This window comes from Vombatus ursinus, unplaced genomic scaffold (genome assembly GCF_900497805.2).
Source record: "Vombatus ursinus unplaced genomic scaffold, bare-nosed wombat genome assembly UNPS02006874.1, whole genome shotgun sequence".
Taxonomy (NCBI): Eukaryota; Metazoa; Chordata; class Mammalia; order Diprotodontia; family Vombatidae; genus Vombatus; species Vombatus ursinus.
In genome coordinates this window covers 298,242-309,137 of record NW_020946652.1, presented here as the reverse complement: position 1 = coordinate 309,137, position 10,896 = coordinate 298,242, and the positions used below count along the sequence as shown (strand labels likewise).

Below are 10,896 nucleotides of genomic sequence, written 5' to 3'. Positions count from 1 at the left end.
AAAAAACAGATCATCCAATTTGGCAGCTACTGCTGCCAGGAGTTATTAATTATGTCTGTTCTAATAACAAGAGCCGCTAAGCAGCAAACTCAGAAGAGGCAGGAAAAACAAAACACAAAGAATCCTTGCTTCATTTCCAAGAGAGGAAGTGTGAGCTCCCAGCTGGGACAACAGCCTTGAAATCCTGGATTCAATTCCTGCTCGAACATCTGTTTGGTTCAGGAGGCCACGGTCACATGAGAAACTAGGCTCCAAATGACCCAGCAGAGAATTTGAATCAGGCTCTCAGGGCCTCGGTTTACTTGTCTGTTGAATGAAAGGGCTGGACTCATGTTTGTTGATTGATTAATAAGACAAACTCTGACAGTTCTTTCCTCTCTCTCCGACATTCTATGTCCTAAGGTCCCTCCCAATTCTGACATTCTAAGCACTAAAGTCTGTCTCAGCTCTAACATTTTATGTTCTGAGATGTCTCAAACTGGACAGCTGTGTATTAAGTACTTACCAGCACACTCTTGGATGTTTCTTCTCTCTGAAATGTTATATTCTAGCCCCTCTCCCACCCCTAGATCTGATATTCTGCCTTCTAAGGCTATTCATCTCCAGTGATCTATCTCCCTAGGGTCCTCCTTTCCCCAGGCCTCATGCCTGGTGAACATGGTTTCCCATTTCACTTGGGTGAGTGAGAGTCACCAACCTTAGCTCTTTCAGTGAGATGGAGGATCATTAGGCCTTATCAATCTACCCTCAGATCCATCAGATCTAATTATTTGCTAAAACACTCTCCAGATCCCCTGATATTGCCATCTGACCTTCCCTTGTGCTCTAAGGACCACTGGGCTATGTTGTATGTTCTAGGCTTCCTCCCAGCTCTGATATGCTAAAGGTCCTTTCAGTCCATGTCCCATGAGAAAGGGTAGCTAAGGGCCCAGAATCAGAAGCAGGAATGGTGAGACGCAGCAGCTTCTTCTGAAATCTTCACCGTCCTGTGAATTGCCCAGGATCCCTTGGTCAGCCAAGCCTGAGAACCACAGGGGCAAGTGGGCTCTGGGAAGTTAAAAAGAGAAATTCATCATGGATTATCAGCCCCTTATAAATGGCTTCTGCCCCCACTGGCCTGACAGAGGAGAAAGCCAATAGCAGGTGACTTGGGGAGGAGGGCTCCTTCATGCTCACTCCCCCCTTTGCCTCGAGGCTGGAGTAGTTGGAGGGCTGACCTTGGCATCAGAAAGACTGGGTTCAAATGCCACCTTTCTTCCTCACTGTGGAAAAAATCATTTAAGCTCATTGAGCCTCTGTTTCTTCATCTATTGAATGGGGAAATAATAATAATAATAGCATCTTCCGAGATAATGTCTGCAAAGCACTTTGCATAACATGAAGTGTTAAATAAAAGTGAGCTATTATTGAACTATGGAAAGGGGGCAGTTAAGCAAAGCAGCACGAGGGAAATGATTTCTGACAGATGAGAATACCTTCTATAGTGCATTTAGTTCCCCACAAGAGCCCTGTTAGGCAAGAAGTATAAGTATCGATTATCCTCATTATACAAATGAGGGCGCTACGGCCCAGAGAGAAAGGAAATGACTTGCCCACAGTCGTGCAGCTGGTGAGTGTGCAAGCTGAGACTTGAACCAAGTTGTTCCGCTTCCAAGTCCTCTGCTCTTTCCACTGTGGGCCTTCTCTGCTCAGAGGGAATGACGCCAGACGGGAGGAGATGGGATGGAGCTATGAGGCTGGAGAGACGCTAGTTAAGTTTCACCTGAAAGGTGAAACAGATGGAAATATTCACAAGTCATTGTATATAAAGGTGTCCATAGTGTGGTGCTGATCTATCTAATTCAGTTCACCAAGCACTTAGACCTGTTAGGTGTCAGTTACCGTGCAAGGTCTGGGGGCTCCAAAGAAAAAGCAAAAAAAAAAAAAGCCCTTGTCTTTCAGGAATTCCATTCCACCTTCTTCTACAGATGGGTGAATGTGTCTAATCCCACTGACTCCCTCGAAGGACACCATTGGAGATTTAGGGAAAGGTAGACATTACTGAACAGGCATTGATAATTATGGTGACCTGAGGAGGTCCCCTTGAATCTGGAAATAGGGGAGTGAAAGCTACTGTCATGGAATGAGAATGGTCCTAAAAAGAGTTGACCCAGCCTACTTCCCTTCTGAATAAAATACCAAAATGAATGAGCCCAACTGCTTCAGAGGCCAAAGACTTATGTTCCCCATAGCAAAGAAGAGAGCCCATGGGGCTCATGCCACTTCCCTCATCGGGAACGTGTGTGTTGTGGGCACTCTTCATCTGTGCTAGGCTTTTGGCCTTTTCCAATGGTCACATTCATGCTCCAGCCTGGGTTGGACCCGGTGGGTTCTCTGATCTCTGCCAAAGCTGAGATGCAGGTGTGAATCTATTACTTTTATGGCCCCATGAGCTTATCCCTGCACAAGCCTCCAACAGTAGAGCTTCCAGTCCTTCCACGCCATCTTCCCCTGGGCCACAGGGAGTCCACTCAGCCTTCTCTAGATGTGCTACATCTCAAATTTGTGTGGATACAAATGGTGCTAGATGGCTCAGGGGGCTCACGTGGTTCGTACACAACCTACCTTTTTCAGACCTACCTCTCTCTGATGATATCCACCACTACCATCATCATCCAGTTATGTTTATCTAGCACTTTAAGGCTCACAAAGCTCTTTACTTATATCATCTCATGATTCTCTCAACAATCTGTCATAACAATGCTATTATCATCCCCACTACATAGATGAGGACGCTGAGGTTGAAAGAGTTTAATTGATTTGCCTGGGGTCACACAGCTGTTAAGAGTCTGAGAAAGGATTCACACTCAGCTTTTCCTCCCAACTCCAACACCAGCACTCTATCCACTATGCCCCAGAGCTGCCTCTAATTCATTTCTCCTGCCCCATTCTTAATAAGATGCCACCTCCTAGTCCATTCCACTATGGTGCCCTCCTTCACCCTTTGCGTGATAAGCAACCCACTGGGGTATCCCATGACTTACAGTCAAGTGGGTTGATGGGAAGAATGCCGGTATTGAAAACATAGCTCTTTGCATTAAGTAGAAATGTGGATTCATTACAAGCACTGTTTCACAATGAACAATTTCGGAAAACCTCTTCCTTCTCATGGCTTGGCAAATAGTTGACGCTGGGTAACTCTTTCTTTGGGTCCACTGGTCAGCTGGTCCTGAGAGGAGGGGAGAAGACACTTACCAAGTATTAAGAATACTTCAAGTGAAAGAAAGTAGGCTAAAGGATGATTCAACTGTCTCCAAGGCTGTGGGAAGAAACATTTTTGTGCAGAGATTGGTGGCCAAATGTTCTCACATTCACAACCAAAGGGAAAAGAAACCTGAACTACAAAAGAAAGGTCTCCTCCTAGAGCATTAGTAGGAATGCCCCTGACTATGAGCAACTTTACCACACAATTAATAAGCATTTATTAAGCACCTACTTGGTGCCATAGTATCACAAGTCATTAGGAAGTGATGTCATGGAATTTCCTGCCCCAGAGATCTTAAAAGAGCAGAAGAGGGCATGAGGTGTTAAAGCCACAATGGAGATCTCCTAATCCCATCACCTCATTTGGCAAATAAAAAGTTGAGTTTCTGAGACAGATGTGGTATGTCCAAAGTCCCACAACTGGTAGCATAGCTTGAATTAGAAACCAGCATACTTGATTCTCCCAGTCTGGTGAAATTGTGTTTTGTTTTGTTTTTTTCTACTACAGCATACTGCATTTTCAGAGGCATTTACTAGCTAGAATAGCTTGGGGTCTGTGGGATGGTCGACATGGCCTGTTTTTCCACAATGGTTGGCTTTATTAGATCATAGAAGTGTGTGTGTCGTAACTACACTCCACAATGATTCAATCTTATTCCAAGTAATGGGTCAAAATAAATGGGAAACGTTCCTAAACAGAGACACCTCCTTTGTGGGACGGCCCATTAGGAGAATGCATCTGGAGAAGAAAGGAAGTGGTCATGGCTCCAATTAAGGAATTAACAGCACATGAATACAAATGAGAACTATGTGCTCGACAAAGAATCTTTCAGGGCCACCAAACCATGAGAATTCCATTTGGGTCAGAAGTGGAAATGTTTCTTTTTCTCAGGAGCATTTCTTCTTGGTTATACTGACCCAAATCATGGGATTGGGAGCCAGAGGGCCTGAATTTAAATCTCAATTCTGCCACTTACTATCGACGTGACTTTGTATAAGTCGCTTCTTCCCTTTGGTCCTCAGTTTTCTCATCTGTGGAATGAGGGGATAGGAGTGGATGAGCTGCGAGGTCCTTCTAGCTCTAGGCTCATTCAGAAGCCAGCTGATCAAATGATGACTGTCTGTGGTTTACCTATTGAACCCAACACTGCCCAGCATAGAGTGAGAGAAGAGGGGAAAGGAAGAGAAATACGAATACTATATCTGCTTTCTATTCTGAAGCGTTGCCCCAGAGATGACCCAGCTACTGACACCTTACAAAAAGATGTGATCACTAGGTGACTGAGTGGTAACTCATGTCCCAACCCCGCCATGTAGGGGGACAAACCAAGAAGGATGCTTGTGAGTCGTCAGACGTCTTTGGTTCGTGTCCCAAATCAAAGAGAGGTTTTATCTTAAAGTGATAGGCTGTTTTCTCCCTGCCCAGAGAGAGACACTATTGTGTGACTGGGGGGCTGGGACTGAGGTGAGATGACCCAGAATGGTGAGGAATGAGGATTAAGTTCTGGGGTTTGGAATGGAGCACAGCAATAGGAGCGGGAGGTTGTTTTGAACGGAGACTAGCCAAAGTGTTTTGACTCAGCTAAAGAATTCCCCTGCTCACCATTGCAGCTATTAGAAGAACTCTGATAGGGAAGGCTAGAATAGATTGAGATTGCTAACACTGACCTTCACTTTGAAAGCAGCAGAAAAGCTGGGAAAAGTTTGATTTCTCAAACTCTATCCCTGATACCTATGATTGACTGATGCTTCTGATAGGATTTTTCTCCGTCTTTAAGCCCTTTCTTTTTCCTGATTTTGTTTAATATAAAGACAATAATCAATCATAACATCTTTGTGATGCATGCCTGTATATTAATTACGTAAAGGGGAAGTGCAGTGGAGGATACCATTGAACATCTGGAAATACACATAAACAGAATTTAAATAGGTCAGTGTTCTATCAGTCCAAATATCAATCGATACATCAATAAATATTTATTAAGTATCTGCTATGTGCCAGCTACTTTACTAAGTACTAGGGATACAAAAAGAGGCAAAAGACAGTCCCTGCCCTCAAGGAACTCACAATCTAAAGGGGGAGACAATATTTAAGCAAATATATACGAGCAAGCTATATGCAGGACTAGTAGGAAATAATTAACAGAAGAAAGGCATTAGAATTAAAGGGGTTTGGGAAAGACTTCCTGTAGGTGGGATTTTAGTTGAGACTTAAAGGAAGTCAGGGAAATTGGTAGGTTAAGAGGAGGAGAGAATTCCAGGCATGGGAGACCACCAGAGAAAATGCCCAGAGCCAAGAGATGGAGGGTCTTGATCGTGGAACAGCAAGGAGGTCAGTGTTACTGGAGCAAAAAGTACATGGCAGGGAGTGAGGTGTAAAAGACTGGAAAGACAAGAGGGGATAGGTTATGAAGGGTTTTGCGTGTCAAGCAGATCGTTTTGAATTTGATCCTAAAGGCAAAAAAAGGACCCACTGGAGTTTATTGACAGAGAGAGATGGAGACAGAGAGACAGAGACAGAAAAAAGATAGACTGAAATAGACGGAAACGTAGTCACTCAAGGAAACTGCATCTTCCAAAATGAGGGAGATGGAGTTGGCATGTAAACCATGAGGGAATCATGCCTCCTCACCTCCTTGTGGGAGGAAGAAGGTGTGGCCTGGAAGAATGACCCCTTCCTTCTAGGGTCTGAATTTCCAAAGGTGGGAAGGAAAGCTGTCTGACAATCAAACCTTCCCTCAAAGTAGCCTGACTCTTAGACATACATTAGAGAAAGTCCAGCCATCTGCCATGTAGAATAGAAGCTCCCTGAGCACAGAAATTTTTGGTTGCCTCTTTATCTCCTCAATATTTAGCATGGTACCTGGCAACATGTGTGAAGGATACATGGCAAAAGCTCCTAAACAAGCTCCCAGTGGTAATAGTCCAAATAATGGTTACGATTGGGCAGAATCATAGAAGGCTAGAGCTGTAAGGGACCTCAGTGAACACCTACTCCCACCCTCAGGTGCAGAGAGTGTGACTTACCTAGAGTCACACTGCCAGAGAAACATTAGTGGCATCACTCAGAGCCAGGTCTTCTAACCTGCTACACCCCACTGCCTCCATTAGCTCAGAGGAAAAATAATCCACTGTGACCTGGATGAGTTCCTGGGCTAAGAATTTGCCAATATTTGTCAATAGCAAATTGATTCCTTTGTAAACAAACTCTCATAGACATCAAACAAAAAGGGATTCAACTCACTCTTGAGGGCTATTTACAGAGGATTCTCAATCAGGTTTGGACCTATGCAATGTAGGGACTTGTGAAGATCCCTACATTACTTCTGCCTATCCCTCCGACCCAGAGATTCACCCATCAAACAAGCTTCCAATTCAGCAGGTATTCATTAAACACCTACTTTGTGCCAGATACTGTGCCAGGTGCTGGGAAAAATACCCTTCTATTAGAAAGGAGGCTCCTTGAGGGCAGGGACCTTGTTTTTGCCTTTCTTTGTATCCCCAGCACTCAGAAGAGTCTGGCACAGAGCAAGTGCTAAATTCATGCTTGTTGACTGACGACTTGCCTGGTAGGAATGAAATGGACCATTCTGTAATTTTGTCAGATTTCTTGAATTCCTAATTATTATTAGAACCAGGACACAGAAGCAAATGGTTATTTTCATGGTTATATAAACCTCACTTTTCTTTCAAGATCTTCCAAGTGTATAATAAGCAGCAGAAAGGGGAAGGGAGGTGGGGATCATGGTCCCCATTTCCAAACTAAGCCAAGCTCTAGGGAGACAGGACTCAGGTGATCCAGTTTGCCCATTGTTTTCCAGAGAGAACAAACAAGCTCATTGTTGTGGGTCCCCAGTGATGGGAGACGTAAGAGAAGTCACTGGGAGACAAAGCTCCCCACCAACTCAAGTGGAATAATATTGATGATAGCATAATGATGACAACAATTGTAAATAATAATACTAATAATTAGAAACAGCATGATGTAGTAGGTAGAGGAATGAAGGCTCAGGTTCAAAACCTGTCACTCTGGTCACATCCCTAAGGTGAGTTGATGAGTAAAGGGAGTTTCCCACTCTGGGAGAACTTGACCCTGAGGACATCCATCACAAGTCCATACCAATTCTGACAACATTTCTATCATATTTCATATTTTGCAAAGTCTTTTATAGCAGTCCTGTAAGGTAGGCAATATGAGTAGTATATTCCCCATTTTACAGATGAGGAAACTGTCTCAGTAAGGCCAAGGATTATTTTAAAGTCACCCAGCTAGTCCATGTCCATGCAGGGACCCAAATCCTGGTCTTTGGATCTGTCACAGTATTCTTTCTTCTTGGATTTTATTGAAAAACATCATGGAATTGCAGAACTTGAGAAGGCACCTCCATATCTATATGATCCAATTCATACATGAAAGAAATCAGCACCCTTTCATTTGTTAATTTGTTCATTCAATTCACCAGTTACATGAAAAACTGAGGACCAGATAATATCCATAGAGATGCCCCTTCTAATTAGAGGGCAGATGAGCCCTGGTGCCCCTGGTCCTGACTCATTGTAGGATTCTGCATGAATCTGAGCCCTTCAGTTTCATCTGTCAAAACAGGAGGATTTGAATGCACCTGTCCCCAATCGTCCACAGGACAGGAAGGCCGTTGCTCTGCGGGAGAGCTAATCTAAGCCATGCCTATGCAACCTGAACTGTAAATATCATACTTCCTAATAGCCCTGGTGTGACTCAGGCCACACGTGAGCGGCTGTTGGCAGTCTCAGCCAAATGAAGTGGGGTCTTGGGGCTGACCCCGAAGCTCCATTTGAGTAACTTCATGGTTTGGAGATATCTATTGGCTTTTGAGCTGGTGAGAGATGGGACATCTCTGGAAAAAGATGTTCCAAGCCTAAGAGAAGACAGGAAATGGTTGGATAAGTAGCTTGGGGTGGGGGGAGGGTGACTTGTCAAGACAGCTGTCTGCTCTGGCCCAGTGGTTCTGGGCCTCTCACTTTCACCCCCCAAATACCACCAATTGACCAAATTTGAAAAACAAAGAGCAAGTATGCTTATAGAAAAAGAAGAGAAAATTCAGAAACCACCAACTTTCACCATGCACCTGGAACATGGGATAACTTTGTCTGGGGCCCTCAGTAGGGCTAAGGAAGGTCTGGCCTTGTTTATCAGATCGGTTTAGTCATTGCCCACACTCACTCACCCACTGGCCACATCTGCTTTGTGGTGGAGAACCCACAGAACCCCTGGCCCCTGTTGGGATGAGAGGCTTGCTTCCCCTCCCCCAGCCGAAGCCCCAATTCCTCTTCCCCCAGGGGACCAGGCCAGTTAGGGGCAGTGGGCCAAGAACAGCAACAATCATGAGAAGCTCACCTCCCCTTGGACTTGTGTGGACTCCTCAGTGGACAGAGCCACGCCAGCACCACCTACAAGGAGATCAGGAGACTGGCCACCATCCACCTGGACAGAGATAAGCCTCTCATTGTCCACTAGAGGCTGTTTGTTGTTATCTGTCCCTCACTCTCTCAGAGGACCAATGACGTCATGAGGCATCATTTAGTGGGAAGAGCCCTGGGTTTGAGAGGTGGGGAGAGCTAGATTCTAATCCCACCTCCCACACTTCCTTAGCTGGGTGACTCTGGGCCTCCGTCTCCTCCTCATCCGGGTGATGCCCCCTTCAGGATGGAGTTCATGCAATAGATCCTGAAATAATACTTAGACTATTGGGGTAATGTAGGAAAGGTATTTCGCAAACTTTGAAGGGCTGCACAAATGTCTTCATGTCTTTATTTAGTTTTGTTTCAGCCCTGCCATTAGGATAGGAACTCCCTGTGCAGAAACTTCTGTCAGTGTGGGTCCTAATCCTTTTTTGGTAGCTTGTAATAATCTTAGAAAGTTCCCTAGGGCTACAAGAGATGAAGCAACTCATCTAGATCCACACAGCCAGTACTAGACTTAACCCAGGTCATCCCATCTCCTGGTCTGATTCTTTAGGCATTATACAGTGCTGACTCATTTGTTGTTAGTCTTTCGTTTTCAAAGAGGACTGATGAAATCACCAGGTGATGTCTTGACTTGAGTGTAAATTGGATTTCAGTGAGGCAGAGTTGCCCAAAGTCCTGGGCCTCACTTTCTTTTCCAGAGTCATCAAAGTCCAGTGGCAAAACAAAGGTCAAGATGACTGGTGATGGCCTGGGATGCAGTAGTTGACTTTGGCATCTTCAATGTCTGACGAAGCTCTGAGCGCTCCACAGAGCCTGCTCCAGATGCCTTCATGGTTCTTGGAACAAATTGTTCTCATCTGCCCATTCCACTGGGGAGAAATCTTCACACGGTTGGGGTAGACAGCCCCCAGTTCACCGATGGGTTTTTGGCTTCTCAGTCAAACGCAACCTGGTTTAGCCTGTCTACCAAGATGGTTTTACTAGGGTGTGGCCCCTGCTCATTCTATAGCTTCTTGGAGCCACAGGTGTAGACCAAAGGTGGATGAGCAGCCTCATTTATTAATCAGTTAATTAGCATTCATTAAGCTCCTACTGGGTGCCAGGTAGTGTGACCTACTTGAGAGCAGAGAATTTTTTTAAACTGTGCCTCCAGTGCTCAACACACTGCCTGGCACATAGGCTCATGATGACTGACTGACTGATTGTTCAGAAGGCTTGAGCCATCAAGGTGCTGCAATCTTTGGTGAGGTGGGGAGGGGAGAGCAGGGAAGGCAGTGGACCTAAACTTTGTCTTTCCCTGGTTACTCTTCCCTTGCCTGAGCCCATAGTTCTCAAAACCCTAGTGGTAGCAAATGAGACACAGAGGCATACAAGACTACCCATACTCTAACCTCCCATTTCTCAGGTTGATTAGGTGGAGGCCACCAAAAGATTGAGTCACCCAGGCTTTCCCTTGGGAACTTGAAGCACTCTTACTGACAGCAGGCATGATTTTGCTGCACACATCTCTGCACATTGCACTTTGATGTAATTATGAAATAGGCGCCACACAGAATGTCATTGCAGTGGGCCGAAGTCTTTGAAGGCCTTTTCGAATGAAGACTTGAGAATACTGATCAATGTAGTGACCCGCCATAATGGCAGAGGATTAATGATGAAGTATCCTACTGGCCTCTTGGCCAAAAGGTGGCATCCCCAAGATGCAGAAGAAGGTGTTCAGGCCAGACACAGTCAAGGTGGCCATTTGTTTTGTTTGACACTGTGTATTAGTGACAAGGACTTTTCTTTCTTTCTTTTTTTTATTTTTCCCCAAAAGGAAAGGCTCAGAGAAAGAAAAGGAATAGAGATAATGTAGCCCCCAAAAAAAGAAGAAAAGAAAGGGGGTCATTGAGGCATCTTTTTTTTTTTAACATCCATAAGAGAACAGAAAAATTCCAGAAAGAATCACAGACAAGTAGAACATCTTTGAAAGCCACAGGTGGAACTTCTCACATATTTAAGAGGAAAGCAAGCTACATTCAATAGAAACATGCAGGTTCATGTATAATGCTCTTTTTTGGGCTCTACTATGTATATGGAAATACCCATTTTGTTGAGCATTTGTCCAGAACTTTTCAAACAGAAGCAGAATGGCAGGAGCTGGAAGGGCAGGGGAAAGCTCCAGAGTGGCAGATTTAAGCCAGACATGAGGAAAAGCTCCTCAAG

The 10,896-nt window shown here is 44.8% G+C and overlaps 1 long non-coding RNA gene across 1 annotated transcript; it reads right to left on the bottom strand.

Annotated features, from left to right (window-relative positions):
- Positions 1-1,598: 1,598 nt before the first annotated feature.
- On the bottom strand, positions 1,599-8,720 carry LOC114033381. The gene is made up of 3 exons (XR_003567972.1): positions 8,621-8,720; positions 3,024-3,208; positions 1,599-1,762 (listed from the first exon to the last, which is right to left on the bottom strand). It is a non-coding gene; the product is annotated as an uncharacterized LOC114033381 (long non-coding RNA).
- Between the last annotated feature and the right edge of the window lie 2,176 nt (positions 8,721-10,896).